Consider the following 19,153-nt stretch of genomic DNA (forward strand, 5'->3'; position numbering starts at 1 on the left):
AATCATTTTGTAGTAAATTGCTTTATTTTGTGCTTTATGTCTCTGAGGCATAGGAGAGGAGATGGGTAGCGCTGTTTTAAATGTTCCCCTTACCCAAAGGCCATTTGTTTCAGCTACCTGCTGCAAAGGTCAAGGGGATGAAGTGGGGGTGTTGGGGCCATTCTGCTGCTTCTCACTAATCCTGCCTGAGGACTGAAGGACAACTAGAAGTATGTCTTGTGCATGCTGTGTCTTTGAAATGGTGTCACCTTTGTCTTGGTAGTACATCGCCACAGAGGTTCTCTGTATGCTGTACTGCGTGAAACATCACTTAAATCTACAGTCTGACCATTGAGATCAAACTAGTTTCTTCTTACCACAAAGCCTAGAAGGCTTTCTTTGTGAGGAGTGGGAAGGAGGCAGGATGTGAGTTCCTGGTAGTGACTGATACATTATCTCCTGTGAAAATTTTAGCGTCTAATCTCTACATTATTTAAAATCTAATCCTGAATTTTTGCATTACTGCTTATGCAAGAACTCTGTTGGGATGTTATTTACAGCTAGTGTAAGCTTCCACAAGGCTCAGTAATGTGTAATAAAATGTAAAGCTATTAAAGGGTTAAAATTAATTGTATGAGAAGATATTATAGGATCTTTATCACATGTTGTTTATCTGATCAACAGTTAACAATTTAAGACAGTATTATCCTAGTAAAAAGAAGATTTGTTTCAGATACTGACATAAACATCCCCTCATAATAGTGGCTTTTCATTTACTGCATTGCAATGTACCATAAGCTTAAAGGCACAACAGCCTCTTTGTGTGTCTCAATAATGCTTGTCCAGAGTGATGTCAGTCAATTTTTGACCTATACAGTCTGATGTTATTCTCAACAATCATAGAATAGATTTTTTTTTTTCCTTTAATGAGTGAAGAGAGTATGCCAATAAAATCCTTGCAAATCACTATATTCCTTTATGGTGACTTCCTCTGGAAGATCAAGGTGTGTTACCCACGTGGACATTTCTGCAAAGTCATTAGGATATCTCATCTGGCTTCTACTGGCTTTTGTTGTTTCCTTGGGGAGATTTTTTATGTACCATTGGGTAGTTAGAGGACCCCTTCTTCTGGCAGGCTTTCCAAACACTCTTGTAACTTGCTGTTTCAGTGGGATAAATAAACAGTAACAGTTAAATAGCACTTTCTAGTAGAGGTTGAAAAAGGAATGAAATGGCATCCTGGTAGGAGCAATCCTGAGTTCAGCCTCGGCCGTGGCACTCTGGAGTCCCATAAACAGTATACAGAAAGTATACGAAGGGTCAGCCCCTTTGTGCTCCTTAGAAATTGCTCCTTCAGTGTGGAAAAAAATCTGTAGAATGGGCCAGGGCTCATCCGAGATGCCCCCGGGTGTGGGGGTTCTCCCTCCTGGCGCTGGCGTTGTGGAGCTGGTGCTCCCCCATCGCCGCAGGCTCCCCGTGGGCGCAGAGGCCGCAGAACGAGGCAGCGCTCCAGCGCATCTCAGTGGTGCAGAACGATGTGCTCAGCCTCTCCTGCTTTCCTGACAGAAAAGGGGGAAAATCAGCTTCCTGGAGAAAAAAAGTCTTCCTGAGCTCTTAACACAGCATAGCTTCTCAGCGCCTGCCACGCCAGCTTTGGTCACGAACAGAACCAAGGCCGCGGAGCTGAGTCCTGCCCTTGTGGTTGAGCGCAGGGCGACTGCTGAGTGGCTGTAGGAAGAGTTCCATCCTCTTACACCAGCCCATCTACTCTGGAGTGAATCCAGCAAGTAGCCCTCGGATGGTAGCAGGTGGTTAGTTTACTCTCCAACCCCGAAAATCCCAGTAGGGACCACAGCACCGTTGCTGGTGATTACGTTAAACTCCTGTTCTCGCTGCCCTTGGTGTGGCACTCGCAGCACCACGCTCCTGTCCGTAGAGACAGTAAAGACGTGTGTATACTGGATGAACTCTTTATGGAAATCACCTTGTGTTTCTAGAATGCTATTCCTAGATTACTTTGATTCATATAACTCTAATGCTTCCCTGAAAACTAAACCAGTTTTAATTCTTCCTGTGTCTGCAACTGAACACAGTGTAACTGTAGTACTGTCATTAACCTTGCAGAAGGACAAACTTAACCTGAATACAGTTGGACTAATGTATGGATCTCGTATTTCCTCCCCACTGTCGTTTGGGGTTTTCTGAGTCATGAAGTTCCTGCGGCACAGCCCCTGAGCTCCCTTGGAGAAGCTCCTCCAGATGGAGCTGCCACTGCTCGCTTTCTCTGCCCCTCTGTGGGAACCACAGAGGTATGGCAGAAGGTGGCACTGTGCTCCCTAGACACTACCAGCCTTGGCAAAGTCAAGTAGGTGCTAAGAGTGCTTGAGTGACAGCAACTGAACTTGAGCAAGCCAAAGGGCCAGAGTATGCAAGAGATTTAAATTAGAGGTTGTCAAAGTGGGATGGAAATCTGTTTTTCTTCTGTCTACCAGGTATTCTACATGATATAAAATGAATACTAGATGATAATCGCCAATCTGGTGGCTTGTATTGATTTAATTCAATAAGTGACTTCACCTCCACCTTTTGCATGCACTTGCCTTAAAATATATGCATTATGAAGGCAATGATTCAAAGTCTTTAGGAAATCAATATCAAGACAGGATTCTGTTCTTCAAATATTGACAGCAGAATAACTCTAAGAAACAATGACAAACAATAAAAGCAGGGACAGACAAAATTAAGGCTGTAATTCTATTGTAGTTAGGCTCTACAGAAGTCTCAAACAGTTGCCTGATACTGCATATTGTATGTGCTTTAGCAAATAGCTTGCCTTGACCCCTTGCTGTCAGAATTTCTGGTTAAAAACCTGTGACCATTGAAATGAGAGGCTATTTTTACCAATGATTTCTGTACAGTTGGCTGTTTCACTTGCTTTTTTGCCTGTAACTTGTACAGATTTTTTTCAGCCGTGAGTGTGCACTGGGAAGGTACAGAAGGGTATATGTAGGCTGTTAACATTGTTCCCACCTTTGGTAATTTCCGTAGAACTAAATAAAACTTACATTGAAGCCTGTAATGTTACAGTATTTAAACTGAGCGGTTCTGTGTGCTAATTTATTGTGGTTTTGTAATGGTAATTTTAAAATCCTTTAATACTGGCAGCTGAATTTCCTGCACACTGGGTATAGTTCCAAGAAGTTAAACGATGTCTTTTATGGAGTAAAACATGTTACAGTTAGTGCAAATCATACTGGTTGCTTAGTTGATATGGTTCTGAAATCACATTGTTACGGACAGTTCAGTACTGCAACATACTACATTATTAATGTAATACTACATTATTAACATTCATCCAGAAAAAATATTTTTAAATGCCATTCAAAACCCTAGTCTGTTTTGATTTTCTCACTCTGAAATATCTGAAGAGAGTCCAAAAGTCTAGATAATGAGTAGTGAGTGTCCACTATGTAGATAGGAGAATTTCTTTCATGTAGGTGTTGAAGGCTTATCAGGTATAACTCTGTCAAGTATTACCCCACTTGTAAATGTCACTGAATAAACCAGCAAGGTTTATTTTTCATTTCTGTCTTTCATTTTTGCAGTTGTAACAAGTGCTGAATTTCATGAGGATGTCAGTATTGGACCCCAGTGAAACGTCTGAGGGCCCTGTTCACATCTGATAGTAGAAAATCCAGAGTTAATGTTTTCCTTGAACGTACTGAAAATCTCTTTAACTGGACATAGTTCTGTATAATTTAAAAAAGGAAAGCTCTGAGCCACCTGTGCCTGGGTCATGTGTCCTGGCCGTTCAGTCAGTAAGTGGAGGTGGAGTGACACTCTTCTCTTCTGCTCTTTGTCCGCTTTCACCATGGCTGCGACTGCAGCGCGATCCGTGTGCGCTCGCGTGCTCATGGCGCGTCTGCTGAAGCAGAGCTTTTGTGGGGTTTCGGCAGAGAGGTGCCTGGACGGGTTGTAGGCAGGAGATGGGCATTCTGCAGAAAGGGCGTTTTTGTTCAGCAGGATGTTGGATTTCTCCTGGATCATCACTGCAGCAGTTTTGTTGTTCCTTCGTTATTCTTACTCTGTCGTCTCTTTTTTTCTCCTTTAGTCAGAAGGGTCATTTGCTATGTTCATTACTTTTAGACATTTATAGCAGGATCAATATTTTACTGTATCTGACCAGGTTTCCATTTAGAAAGTAGAACAAAAAAAATTACACTTTTATTTCATATTCTGTTTCAGAAATAGCAGAGATCTTCTGTATGTAATTCTCCTCTACATGCTAAAAGAAACAGAAAATGCTGTTCACGTGAAGGTTATGAAGCATGCAATAGTCTATCAGTAACAGAGCAGGTTTTAACTAGTAGGACTGGCCAATTTTAATTGTCTGTCTTTAGCCAACGGTCTTTAATATTGGTTTAGAACAAATTGGAGTACCCGTGACATTGCAGAATGCTAAAAGAGGGACGGGTTTGTGCCTGTATTTAGGGGAAAGAAGGGAGGGTTCTGAAAGAAAGCAATGTTCTGAAAAGCTTGTTAGCTTGACATTCATTTCAGGCAAACTAATGGAAAAGTTGTTAGTGAGGAAAAAATTGAAAGATACAATGCAATCGCAAAATATACTTGAACAAGGCAGTTTGTCATGAGATTAACAACTTGGATGAAAATGGTAATGACATGATTGTGTGGCAGAACGAGTCCGTTGGAAACTACCATTGTTTAACTTTGCATGTGGCTGCGCTGGTGCATGCAGGAGCACTGAGGAGTCGGTAGCAGTCGGAACAGTAGGAGACATTGAAGGCAAACAGCTCAACCTCAGCTCCCGTGGCACTGCCATGGCTTACGTCGTTAATGCCTCTTTAGGTATATTTCTTTAAAACTGCAAAGTCGATTTTACATGTGGCTGCAGAGCTGGTTTATTGAAATCCATCAAACTTCTTCACTCTGTGTATTGGAAAAGCATGATCTGGCATGAGAGAAGAGTAAGGCACTCTGTCTTTTTACCAAGACCCTAGGCCAGGTCTGGGTGCCAAAGAGGAATTGCTTTCATAGGTAGCAGTATGGGGTTTGCTGAACCAGGCTTCCCTGGACCTCCATTAAATTTAACTTGAACAGCCGCGGTTCAGAGCGGGTTTCCCAGGTGTTTGTAGTTAGAAGACTGCGGTCTCCACGTTCTGCTATGTTAACAGCAGTGTTCCCATTCCTTCATGTCTAAATGATATTTAGAAGCCACTAACAGACAATTTCAGATGAAAAATCATGTGAGAAATTAGCCCCAAGGGTGATTAATAAGAGGTTCTTTTCTTGGAGCGACTGCCAGGGGAATTGGTGAATGTCCCATGTCTTACCGAGAGCTAATGTCTTTCTGAAGATTTGTTTTAGTGAAAGAGGTGCCATTTGCTTCAGTTCAAGACAGAATTGGTGCAAGGAGTGGTCTGTGGTATGTGTGATTAGACTAGACAAATGCATGGTCACTTCTGGCTTGCGTTTTGGGTAGTAATTTCTTAAAGCTTCCTAAGCAAACTTAGATACCTTCTGTCTCAGATCTTCTTCTCATTAAAAATATTTCTACAGTTTCATGCTGGTGAAGGAAGATACCACCACTTCTTTATTTCTTTACCATATGCACCTCGTTGATGCTAATAATTAACAAGTTAAATCTGAACCTGACCACAAACAGCTGATGAAACATTTCTTTTAGTTATCCACTATATTCCTGGTAGAGACAATCAATAGGTAAAATCTATGCAAATGTGCAGAGTTCAAGTGAGGGCTATCCTGAACAGGACTTAAGCTATGCACCCGCCTTTGTGCCAAATTTTTCAGGGTTTTTTTTTCTCCTGTAATGAATACATGTATTTTGTGCATTGGAGCATGGCACAGGGCCTTTTGGATGGCAGGCTCTCCAAGAAAGAGGAAGAGGGTTTTAATCACAAAAGCAGAAACTTCAGGCAGAGAAGTGATTCTACACTTCGTTTCATTTGTAAATTGTGCGTATTTGGCTTTTGTGAAACAGAACCCGGGTCCAATTCAGGACAGCGCTTCATAGATTCTTTACGTGGGGCTTTTTGAGTCTGAAATAGTGCACATGAAAAGAGAAGGAGATTGAACATAATTTGTTCCAACAGCTAGTCTAAGATTTTTTCCAATCAAGATTCTTTCAGCATATTCCTCTTTGTTGAGCTATAAGCAGCTTTTAAAATAATAGCATTAGCCTATGTTTCAGGCCTTCACTGGGTGTTCCCAGCTGTGGTGATTAGTTACAAGAAACGAGAAATGCATGTATTGTAACCTCTTAATGGATATGGGAGGCTTGTAAACTAAGTTGAGATTTGAGCAATTTGTAGATTTCAAAATGAGCTGTAGAGTTCATTGAAAAAGAAAAATGCATCATTGAAATTCATGATGCCACTTTGGTTTTCTTTGCTGAGATTTATCATTGAAAGCCATATTGCTTTCCCTTTGCCTTTATTTAAAGCTCTTCAATACATTGTTTTTAAGGTCCATTTCTTTTACAAGCTTTTCCTTTCAGCTTGCTCAGGGTATCGGGTCCTATGAACATCTGTTTGTGCCTAAAATCAGCCAGGACCTGGACTGTATCCTGCCTCCCTACTCCCTTTTGTTTCCAGAGGCTATTGTTTCCGATTTCATGCTATCAGAGGGGCTGCATGTTTTCCTGTGTGAAGTTGTCAGAGAGATAAAAGCACAGGAGCAGGGTCACATTTCGAGGGATGGGCATGAAAAATTGGTAAAATGTATCTTGAGGGCCACCCACAAGACTTGCTTGAAGAAATTCAGAAGTAGGGAGTAGAATTATAAATCTAAAATTGTGCAAATTCCCAAGTGGAACAAGTAGTGGTTGAAATAAGTGTTTAACTAACAGAAATCTCTTAGTCAAATTTACACTTACTCCTCTTGGGTAGCTTGAGAGTCTCCAGTTGGACACTGTTAGAAAGGAAATATCATCATCTTCATTCTGGTGCCTGCCCACATCTCCTCAGCACGAGAATGAGATGCCAGCAGACTTAAAGGAAGTGTGTTACACCTTTCAGTCACCAAATACACTGGGAAAAGGGAAACATTAGTGAAGGTGTCCACCTGTCCAGAGTCACCAATATGATGGAGACCTGCAAAGAATACAATAAGGATGGTGATGATAGAGGGACAAGGACAAATAGTGCAGCTTGATAAACTTAATGAAATACATTTTCCAGGAAGAAAGCATGGTACTAGGCTTGTAACTGTGGCTGTGGTTTACAATGCTCAAAACCATGATTAACCAAAACATTCTTATCCTTTTGTCTCACATGAATTCCAGAAGTGGCACCCTAGTTTTAAAGGATGCAAAATAATTCAGTTGATGGCCAGAGGGAACAACATCTGCAGTTCTGCGTACAGCTGATTCAGGCAGTTTAACAGAGCATCCTCTCACATCTGCGCTAGCACGGCAGCGAGAGGTTACGTGTATTTCTCTGAAAGTACTAAAAAGCCGGAAAAAAGTTCTGTCCGTCCTTAATGTAATATCTGCATAACTAAAGCAATGTCTTGCTAGTTCATATTTCGCATGATCTTAACTACTTACATTTAGGTCTTGACGAGATAGAAAATGAAGAAAATTATTTTAATAGTACTGGTTTAGGTCAGTGATTCAGTAAGATGGTTACTTTTATTTTAGGAGCTTGTAATGAGGATTTTGTTAAAGTGCGTGACAAGAAAACAAATGAGATCTGTAAGTTGTATTTTTTTCCATAAGCAACTGATAAGGGATACCAAGGAAGGCATTATCTTGCTGCCATGTAGCTTCTGTGTTAGCAAATGATGTACATGATACAAATCAGTCTAATACCAGAATTTTAAGGGAATGTATTTTTCTTCCTATAGCTTTTTTCCAAAGATTAAATCAAGTATTTTTCTTAAAAGCATAAATGATTTGCAATTTAATATGAGAAGCTAAATATACATTCTGGGTCTTGTTGAATGTAGCAACATTTTTGGCTATGGAAATTCAGGGGGAGACGCTAATATGCAAATTTTTTTACACTTTTGTAATATAGCAGGAAAAATACTAAACATGTTTTAAAAGTACAGGAATTATTGAATTTGTATCCTTTGTGGTAGTATTTTTAGGGACTAATTTGTTAATAAACAGAGAAAGAAGAAAGCAACACGCTGCAGAGTGTTTCACAGTTCTGTAGGTGAGTTTAAATAAGAGCACCAAGGGAGTATTTTTAAGTAAGACTCTCACCTATTGGCACTCCTGTCTTAGAGCTCAGGGTCGCTTTGGGTCAGACTTCTGGGTTGCGCTGCAGAGCGGCTGGGGAGGCGATGGCCCCTGCCTGCGGGGGGACCTTCCCCACAGGGAGTGGGGGGACCTTCGCCGCAGGGTGTGGGCCAGCGCTGTGCTCGCGGGCCCTGCGAGGCTGTTGTGGCACCCGGCGAGGGCTGCCCGAAGGGTCACGCAGGACGCTCTGGGCCCAGATTTGGTGTGTGCCCGCATGCTTCTGCTCAGGGTTGGCAGCAGAGCGTGGACGTCCTCAGGCCAGGCGTATGTGGCGTGTGGGAGGGGGCACCTCTGCAAAAAGTCACCCAAGCACCATTTCAGTTTTGGGGGGCAAACGGTTCCATCCTCACTTAGCATGCGGACCACCACACTTCCATATCTTGCACCACACCAAGTATTATGGCAAGGAATTTTAACTTCTGTGGTGAAGACTGCTGATAGTGTCCATTTCTGGTCTCACAGGTATAAATTCTTTCCGAAATCACAACTTTTTTATACCAGTGTGATTTTTTGGCATACCTGTCTGATTTTGGATGGGTAAAAGAATTTACTTTGTTTAGCTTTATCTCAAAGGGGAAAAGAGCAAAGACTAGAGTAAAAATTAATAGCACATCTTAAAATCCATTACAACATCTCCCTTTTTTCTGAGTAAAAGTAAGTGAAAAAGGCCTCTCTAGAGGAAATAAAGAAGAAGTTATTACAGCTTTCACTTTTTTGTAGAGTATGAAAAAGCTTTCTGTATGTTAAACAGTCTTGTGGACATCTGGCATGATTGGTTTTAATCTGCTGACTAAAAAGTCAGGATTAAATCTTGCTTTACACCTCTTTGTACTGCAGTCAGTAAAGTGACAGAGCTGCTCTGAAACAATGGCACTACTTATTCCACCCAATATGCCATGTGGTAGATCACCCCCTTTTTCAGCACCACTTCTCTGCAAATACAATGAAGCATCTGGTGGGGTTTTCCTGTGTCCAAGATATTTTTTGTCAGTAATTTCACTCAGCCGGTCTGCTTAGCTCTCCCTTGGTGCTACTTTTTGAGACAGGGTTTGCCAAACCCAGTGGCAAGAGGTCAGGAGGCCAAAGTGATGAATTTTTATGTGCCTGTTTCTTGTGTTTCTGCTCAGTCATGATTCTTTGCGCGCTGTACTGCCTCTGAAAGGGAGCCACAGTGAGCAATTTGTCCTCCTGGGCCAGAGAGAATGGGGAGGCAGATGAGTTAAAGTAGCATGTATGACTCCGGACAGAGACGCACACAAATGTTTTCTGATGGCGGAACAGAATACTCCTGTCACTATTCAGCGCGAGAGGGGCTTGGGAGATTTGTAGCCTGTTGGCTTTCGATCAAGTGACAAATGAATTTAACAGCACTTAAAGATACAGCGAAAAGAATAGCACTTCACAAACTATCCACAGCTGTTGGCTTTAAAATGATCTTGCGTTAACACTTTTGAACTTGCGTTTTTCCCTCTCTCTGCATAACTGGGAGCTCTCTGTATTTCTCAGCATGTTTGAATCCTGGTTTGCTTTAAGGAAAAAATTTCCCTCTGTGTTTCAGAAACTCCGTAAAACATGCTTTCTGGTTGTTCGCCCAGTTGGGGCCCCCATCCCTACAGATGGATCATTGGTCCATATGAGCAGGACTACCATGGAAGCCACGTTTCGGCAGAGCTTTCTGTCCTCTTTCAGTGGTCCTCTGTAACACCCAGTGGTGTCAAATGAGCCAGGATCGGCGTTCCTTGCTGGGTTAAATCCCTCTGGATCCCCAACCAGTGGTGTGAAGTAGCTGTTCCTCCGAACCCTCCTCTCTCTCCAGTCAGCCATGTCGCTCTGGCTGGTCAAGGGCTGCGCTGCAGTTTGTTGTTGGTCAGTGGCTGAGCTTTGGACCCGTTCAGTGGAGGCCATGTCCTGGGGGAGTTCTGAATGTTGCTGTAATGCACAGACCCGTCATTCCCACACCATCGGAAACCACACCAAAGAGGACACAAAGCCACCCTTAACAGGGGTGGTGAAGAGAGACAGTAAGTAGAACATGCCACACTTTCCTGCTCTCCACACTGACTATTTACCCCACAACTGGTTTTTATTTATTGCCAGTCTTTTTATTAGGTGTGATGTATGTCACCCACACACTGATCTGTCAACCCATCTTACTGTTTATCAGGGAGAATATAGTAAACCTTGGGTCCCCACCTTGCACAGTATTTTACAAAAATATCCTTCATTCATTTTTTCTGAAAAACGTTTATTTTAATGTGTGAATAAGTGCTTCTGGAAACAGGTGAGCTCCACAATGGTTTGTGTCTTGTTCAAGAAGTGTAAGCCTGGTGGTCAGCAGCATGGGGGACCAGCCCAACCCCACGGCCCAGCTCCTCGGCAGCATGGGAGCCAAAGTGCTGCTGCAGCCAACTGCTTGGAGGCTGCGTGACGGCAGTGGTGGGAGAGGAGGACAGCTCAGCTCTCCCACCTCATGGTTCTCTGAGCTGTTTGAACTTAACTAGCTAAAAAGGATTATTTGAACTTACAGGCTGCTGGACTCATATTCCATTTCAAAAGTGAATAAAGGAGCAAACGATGTGGAACCAGACAGGGAGTACATCAATGCGAAATGAATGAGATATGGCAGGGTGAAAAGAGTCAAGTCGGGGAGGCTGAACAAACAGAGAAAGGGGAAAAATACAGTAAGGAAATCGCCCACATGTTGCATCAGCAAGGCATCACCTGATCAGCTGAGTTTTAGTCTCTCATTCCCACCTTGTTCAGGTCAGGAAACCAGGTACAGTGAACTGGAAATTATTTTCCTGTCGCATTTTCTCCCTTAAAAAGTAAAGATAACTTAGAGGAAGGTGTTCTTTTCCCACAGATGGGAAACAGTGGAAGAATATCGACGTCCCTCCCCCCTTGCCGTGCGTACTGTGGTCATCGGACAGGGTGGTGGGTGCACACCCCCCCTCACAGCCGTGCCGGGCGCGGGCCTGAGGAGCCGGCAGCCCAGGCCACCCCTGCCTTGTGCCAGTCACTTTCCTCTTCCTGGTCTCAGGTTACCTCTTTGTTTAAGGGACTGTTATGCATGATAGGAAGAAAAAAACACGTTTTGTACTTCTCTATATTTCTCACTTTGTGATTAAAAGTAGCTGGTGTCTGCCTAAAGGCACATAGACTTTAGGTAGGTAAGTGGTTTGATTTCAGAATTGCCCAACACTTCATGTTTTAAAAGTCAGCCTCAATTTTCATTTCTGAGGATAAGGATAGAAGTCAAGTGCAAAAATACTGTTGAACAGTGTTTTGGGTGGGCATCATATATCACATAGATGATAACCTGCAGCTGTAAGTCTACGTTGTGGAAGCCAAAGGTTCACACTCTTTGGAGGCGAGGCCTTGATCCTGAGCTGTGTCACGCCGTTGATTTTGTACAAAACTCCCCATTAATTTAGAGGGCAAATGCCTGAATTTACTCTTTTTGGCAGTGCTGGTTGGTAGAACAAAGTACTGCATGGAAGTGTTTCTGAGGCTTCCTCTTCATTCTGAGTGGGATAACGTGGAAGTTCTGTCCGGCGCAGAGCGCTGTGCTGCAGCCATGGTGCGGCAGTGCACATCTCGCCGGCCCCAACGCTCGGGCAGCTCCCTGGAACCATTCAGAAGAACAAAGCTGACAGACCCCAGTTATTTGGAACCCTGCAATGTCCACTTTGGGAAGTGAGTGAAGAAACACTACAGAATTTTTTTAGGTGTTGCCTTAAATTTTTGCTACTTCTTGTTACTGCTCACGTGTTTCATTTCTTAGAGCTGTTAGAAACCATTAAATATGGAGGTAGCAGGAACAATAACACCATCAGCACAGAGGCAAATGTTACCACTCAAAACAAAGGCAATTGCAAGGCACAGAGGAGCAGATGGAGTTCACAGGCTATTTTGCTTTTAAAATGAAAAGAAATAGAAGGTTCTTAGTCTGAAAGTTAGAAAAAAGCAAGCTTAGCTGTAAGGAAAGAAGCTGCCTCTTACTTCATTCCTCCTGAATTTGAGGGAACAGGGGTTTTTACATTTCTCTACAGAAACAGATTTACATCACAGACCCTGTGTACTTCATCAAAGTCTTTGCCTAACAGAAACAATACATATAGTCCTCTGCTTATTCAGCTGGAATGAAAAAGGGTAAGTGCTGTGAAGGTTTCCAACAAGGAATTTTTCAAGCTCGTATTGCTGCTTGGCCAAAGCAGAAAAAATAGTAGAAGAAAAGTAATAGAAGAATGCCTGAATAAATCTCAACAGGTTCACACATGATGGGACAAGACAACATCTATACCCAAGATTTCCATAGGAACAGTTGGACTGTTCCTGTAATTATGGAAAAGCAAATCATCGTCTTTGAAAACTCCCTTAGGACCCTGCTTGACATCAAGTAGTGATGCTAAATGACTGGGGTGGATAGGAGGAGGGAAGGGATTTTTTCTAGCAGACTGCTTCGAAGTTCCAGATCTCCTAGTGGTGTAGGGTTTATCCAGACCTAATCAAAGTCCTGAATGCATTTGAAACTTAGTATCAATGTCAACAAGTGAATTTAAACTGAGAGCTTAAAAAGGCGGCAGGGGAACCCTTTACCTGAAACCTTCACCACTGCCTGCAGAGGCCCTGCAAAGATTTGTGTTCCTGATGCGTGCAGGTGCCAGACAACTCAGGATAAATTGTTTGTGAATCAAGATGTAGATGCTCAGCTGAACTCAGACTTGGAGATCATAGTCAGGAAAACGAATCAAGAGAATCCAAAAAGATGTGGAACCTGACCAGAAGGAGTCAGATAGAGAAAACTAGAAGGTAATCGCCACGCAGATGAATATGTGTGATGGAAAAAGAGGTCTGTCCTGGTTTTTGAATTCTTAGAAAGAGTCTCACCGAGGGGAGACATTAACAGTAATACAAAAAAAAAATTTTTTAGAAGGTCCATTTAACACCAATATTGAAAAATTGTTACAAAATGGGGGACTGTTATATTTGCAAAACTGTGTAGGGCAGAGCACCACAAAGTGTCTAACGAAAGTCTCTTTCTCACTTTGACAAAATGGGGTGTGGGAAGATGCTGTGGGGAAAAATTTAGGATTGTGAGAAACTATTATTTCTTTCTCTCTGGATCGATGTAGGTGAGCAAGTAGTAATTAAAGTTCTGGTATTCAATGGGTACTGATGAAAATTTTAGAATTAAATCATCACATACAACGTAACAGCTAACTGAACAAACTGCTTGGTTTCAGAAGAAAACAGTGTTTAGGGTAGTTAGCCAAAATTAGGAAAGTCAGATTGAAACATCAGAGGTTTATAAATTAAGCACAGTGTCTAAGTAGCTGAGTTAGGTTATGTTGAGCGTCTAATAAGCAGATGGAATTGTATTGCTGCTAAACATGTAACTAATGCCAAGAGTGATTGCATTCAGTTGTCATCAGAAGTGTATGTTCCAGGTGAAAAAGATGCTGGGAGGCAGCTGATAGCCACAATCTAGTGGTCCTGTCTCCTGGGTCAGAGCTGCAATAGCACATTCTTTCCAAGAGTGTAAGGTTGGGCATTCGGCACTTTCTTCCAGATCTGCAACCTTGGAGAATCTTAGTGGCAAAAACCTTTTGGACTTAATTCATATTCTTTTCTGAAGAAGAGAATGAAAAAAGAGAGCCATCATTGCCACCAGCTGTTGGCACAGCAGAAAGCTGCAGAGGCGGGGAGGGCACAGGAGCATGGAGATAGGGTCTTAGTGCTGAGCTTTTTTTGTCACAGATGCTACCCAAGAGGTATTTTGTAGCCAAAATATCCCTTTGCCACAAACCAGCAAAAGGTTCATGCGGTGGAGAGCAGAGTACTGCTGCAGGTCTGAGGCAGCTGCTGGCCAAGCGTTCAGAGGTGGTAGAATGGGTGCTGCTGTAAACCACCCGTGGAGTTGAATCAGTCCTAGAAGGAACACAGGCAGCAGCGCCGTGTAGTTTGCACGGATGTGCCGTCAGAAGATGGACCGAACGCGCGCGACGCGAGCAGGGCGTGGAGGGGGAAGGCGGAACCATGCAGGAGGCTTTTGCTCTCCATCCCACCCAGCCCCTCCACCATCCCTGCTCCCCTGGACGGCAGCTTACTCTGGGAATATTCAAAGAGAAAGTGATTCCACGTATTGATACTTTAAATGGCTTCTCATTAATACTTTTTAATACTTGTTCTTTATTCAGCTAACATCCGTCTCACTGCTGAGTTAAATTCCTGCTCCTGGAAGCTTATTAGTATTAGGAGCGCAATAACTTCTCTGAGACTTTATTGCTGTTTCCACGCAGTTAAAAGTTAACACAAGTTAACATATAGTCTAAGGGATACTTTTTCAGGTAAAAGTGTCTGTCCTCTCAGATGGGTTTTGATTGCTTTACATTGAGGAATTTAGCTCTGTGATTTCCCTGATTGTTCGCAGCAGCTGGACGAATTCCTTTGCACAGTTGTGAAAAATTAGATAAAATAGGTCGCCATTTCCATGGCAGATAGAGTTTAAAAACCACAATGTTACCTGTCCTGTAGCTCAATGCACAACTTTAATTGACTCAAAGTTAGATTTAACTTTGTTTTTCTCACCTGCAAATTTTATTTCTCTGACATCACATGATTTGCTGAATTTACTGTTAGTATGTTCCCAATATGCAGGAAATCATATCAACCCCTCAGAGGTATGGAGGAGCCCAAACAAGACAGATGTTCCTGTTATTCCCAAAGTTGCAGATCTTTTACCTCAGTGATTGTTTCAAATACAATTTGCATCCACATAATAATAAAAAAGCGTTTGATTATCCTAATTTAATAAGTGTCAGATTGATTTTGGGTTTTGAGCAGCATTTCAGAAGAAGTATTTCACTGTCATGACCAGATGCTATATGTACCTCTGTCTTTTCTGTCCTGCCAGAATCCACAAAGTATGTAACTGGAATAAAATGAAATATCTTAAATTTAATTGATTTGGTTGCTCATGTGCTCAACCTTATTTCAATTTACTCACATTAGCATTCTTCAGACTCTGCACTTCTCTGCTGGCACTTTTAGCAACAAACATTTCTGTTTTAATCCAGGTGGCTTACTGGAAATTGCAATTGCAACTATTGCTGAACTTTTTTAATTATAAAGACACAGAGAATATATTCTACTTTTTTTTAGAAGAAGAAGAATTCAAAGTAACAGTAAGTCCTAAGAAGAGTATTCAGATCATTGGGAAAAATAATACACATCTTTAGAATCAGTAGACAGAAGAAATAGGAAATTTTGAGTCTGTATGTGCTTGTATACCACATTTAAAAAAAAAAAAATGTTTGGGGTAATTACAAGCATGCTCACACATCAAGAGGTGGACTCAGGAGTCTAAAGGATGTTCAGAAAGCAGGAGTGCAAAATCAATGAGAAATCAACAGCAATTTTCAACTGAGCGCTGCTAGCAGGAAGCAGTAGTACAGTTCACAGCTGTTCAGAGTGTTTCCCTATAAACACAATATAAAAAACATATAGAATACTGTGTGGTTTATGTATATAGCACAATTGTTTTAATGTCTTTATCCCTTTTTACTGTAAATATGCAGAAATGCAGTCTAAAGCATTTTGATGTGTTGTTTGTATATATGGGAGCAGATGTATTTTGAAGGTTGCATTTATGCTGTAAATCAAAAGGCTTTCAGTTTCTGAGGATTGCAGAGTTCAGAAGAAATTCCAGATTTGTCTCTTGTCTATATAAAAAACTTTTCACATCTAGCTTTGCATAACAGTACATTTTCATTATGTTCCAAGGCAATTATCAGAAAAGTTATTGCTATGTTTTACAATTCAATGCACATAAATTATCACAAAGGATTATTTAAAAAATACTGTGAAGCATCTACCTGTGTGGACAGTGTATGTAAAAACGGGAATAAGACATGTCTGTGTTTGCTAAGCAAAGGCTGGAAACTCAGTTCTCTCTCAGCTCTGAATGCAGCTCTCCTGCAAACTTTTTAACCAAAACCAGTTTCCAAAGATAAAAGATTTTTTTAAAAAGATAACTTGGGTAGAGTTTTGATACCTGATCTCCCCTCTTCTGACTTTGTAAAAGAGAAACTTTGAGGGAATACCCAAAAAGAAATAGTGTGTTTTCATAGCATTTTGATTTTCTTTACCAGCAACAAAAAATCCCTTCATAAGTAGACTTGTCTAAAAAGGCACATGTTCCCGAAAGTTTTCTGCTTGGGTGACTACGACTTTGTAGAAATTGAAAGGAGGAGGAAAAAAGGAGTGCTCCAGCTTGTATAAGAAATGAACCTTTGCCCAATCACTTTTTGTCTGTGAATAAGGTAACTTTTTGTGTGTGTGAAATTTGAAAGCAATAAGGTATGTGGGTCCTTTCTCTGTATTGGTTCTCAAGAGTCGATCGTGGTTTTTTTTCTTTTAGAGCAGGCCTGAAGTTGTGAGATAAAGCAGCTCAGAAAAAAAAAATGTTCTCAAGCAGATGCCTTTAAGAGACAGAAATCATGAATTTCTTGAATTGCAACCACTCTGGGGGTGGCTACAATGACTTTTTGACAGTGACAGTAACTCTGCCTTGTCTTTTCGAGCCCTTCTTTGGCCCATTCACTCTGGAAAGCTGCTTAAGCGCACTTAAGCGCATTAGCATTTGGATGCTCGGGGACCGTATTGACCCTCATTTGGAAAGTTTAAATGAGTGAAAGATGGAGCGATTTGTTAGGGCTTTAGAAACCAGCTTTAGAGAGCGGCGGGTTTTCCGCTTTGGTTTGTTCGGGTGCTTGTTCTAATCTGGTGCGCTGTTTAAAGGCGACCAGACTGATTTGTGACACATGAGCCCAAAGCGCTATTTTTTTGGGCTTGACCCGATTAGCTGATCTGTGCTTTGAATTTCAATAGCCGGTATCGGAGGAGCGCACTTTGGGAATGGCTCGCTGGTGGATTACCTCACCGGTGCCCGGTACGGACACAGATGGCAGGACGGCAGTTACGTGTCCAAGCAGACAAAAGGGATCCTGCGGTACACGCCGGGGGCGAGGGGAGAGTTAGCAGGTCTGTGATTGAAATGAGTGGTACCAAAAGTGCAGCTTCCCTCAGGTCTGGTGTGCTGCGCCTCCTCCCTCCCTCCCGGGCACAGTCAGCTTTCGCTGGCTACTGCCGGCATCTTCCCTCTCTTCTCCCAAGCCGTTCAAAAATACACCTTAAAATCCTGCAGAACGGATGAAGTTCTCAAAGGGCAGCCTACATTTGTGTCCGTGTGACCAGTACTGCTTTCTCCAGTGAAAACCGTGATTTCACAGACACCTACGACTGCTTTGGTGCCATGAGTGTGCCACGTTTTTTAGGATAAAACCCAGAGTTAGATGTTTGTAATCTATAGACATGACACTGCTGGGGGGGGGGGGGGGGGGGGGGGGGGGACAATCAAGAAAAATTTGTTGGGAAAGGACATCAGTTGTTCAGTAAGATGTGGAATCGGCACCTGTTCAGTTCACAGATTTGAGGGAAAAAAATCAGATTTGGATTTTATTTTGACTGAATCCTACTCAAGTTATCCTTTAAAAATGAAATTGCTTAGCTTGTTGCTTCGTGTTTGTACTGTGGCAATATGCGGGGCCTTTATCAGGGATCGTTTTTTAATGTCTTTCTATCAAATGGGGACAAAAGTCCATTGACAGATTGTTTGCATTCTAGCACTGGTAACCTCAGCTGAGATCTGAAATGTTTGGAGGCAGAGGGGTTTTTGTTTAAAGACATGTTTGGCACGTATTTCTTCAGAAGAAGAAATTTGGAATGGGGAACTGAGAAGTAAGCTGTAGTTTCATGGCATTATGTCTGGTAGATACTGCACTTCTAATAGTGAATCCCAATAGAAGTATTCTACTTGTGAGAGAAAGAAGTATGTAGTAGGATGTGAAATTCTGTTACCCTATTACCACAGAACATATTTATTTTATAAGTGAATATTATGCAAAATGAAAATCTGTTGTCTGGCCATTATGAAAAGGAACAGGCAGAACAGGGAGGTCACCTCTCTGCCTCTTCTTGACTGTTATTTTCTCGAGCACGCGTTTATTAAGAACCTCTAGCACAAGAAGCTTTTTTCCAGAAGGATGGCCTTAGCCAATATCCTCACCCAGGGCTGTGCATGGATCCTGCCAGCAGCTTGTGCACGGGTTGTAACACAGGATGCTGACCTGCCTCCCAGGTGTCGATGCACGTCTTGGCTGGTTTCTCTCTGCCTTCGAGTGATGCCGGGGTTTTCTCAGCTCCCCATCTTCTGCCCTGTGGTTGCCAGCAGCCCAGGCAGATGGGCTGGGGAGGCGTCACGCACCGTCCAGGAGCTTTGCCCAAGCTGGGTAACTACAGAGCGCCTTGCAAAGCCTGCCTGCCCCATAGCAAAGATCTTCTCTATTTCTGCATTTCAAAGCACTTAACAGACTTAAAGCTTCACTAAAAGTATGGGTTCAGTGAATCTAAAGTATGGTTTTAAGTTAAATATATGCCTAACTGCTTTGCTAAAAGCTCCAGATTTTAAACAACCTTTAAACAACCTATTCAGTCTTATTCTCTAGGTCAGCTTTGATTGCCATTGAAACTGGGCCTCAACCAGGCAAATGGCAAATGAATCGAGGTCTGACCCTTCCTTGGAAATTCATACCTCTGTGCCTGATAAAGTGTTGATTTATAATATATTTTAGACACCCAGTCCTCAAAATATCTAGGGATATGATGCTGTCTCTTACTTAAAAGGATGACGCGTGGGGAATTTGCAATCCAGCATGAACTGTGAAATTTACTGTCAGATTGTCTAAGTGTTGCTCGGACTTTTAAATTATACCTGGAACATTGATTTACAAGGCAGAAGTTTTTGCAAACAAGAGCTAACGCACAGAA

At 42.2% G+C, this 19,153-nt stretch overlaps 1 protein-coding gene across 3 annotated transcripts in view; it reads left to right on the forward strand.

Annotated features, from left to right (window-relative positions):
* Positions 1 to 19,153, forward strand: part of INPP5A (inositol polyphosphate-5-phosphatase A) — a 251,562-nt gene that overhangs the window by 189,596 nt on the left and 42,813 nt on the right. The window lies entirely within an intron of this gene.

Source organism: Strix uralensis, chromosome 7 (assembly GCF_047716275.1).
Source record: "Strix uralensis isolate ZFMK-TIS-50842 chromosome 7, bStrUra1, whole genome shotgun sequence".
Lineage (NCBI taxonomy): Eukaryota > Metazoa > Chordata > Aves > Strigiformes > Strigidae > Strix > Strix uralensis.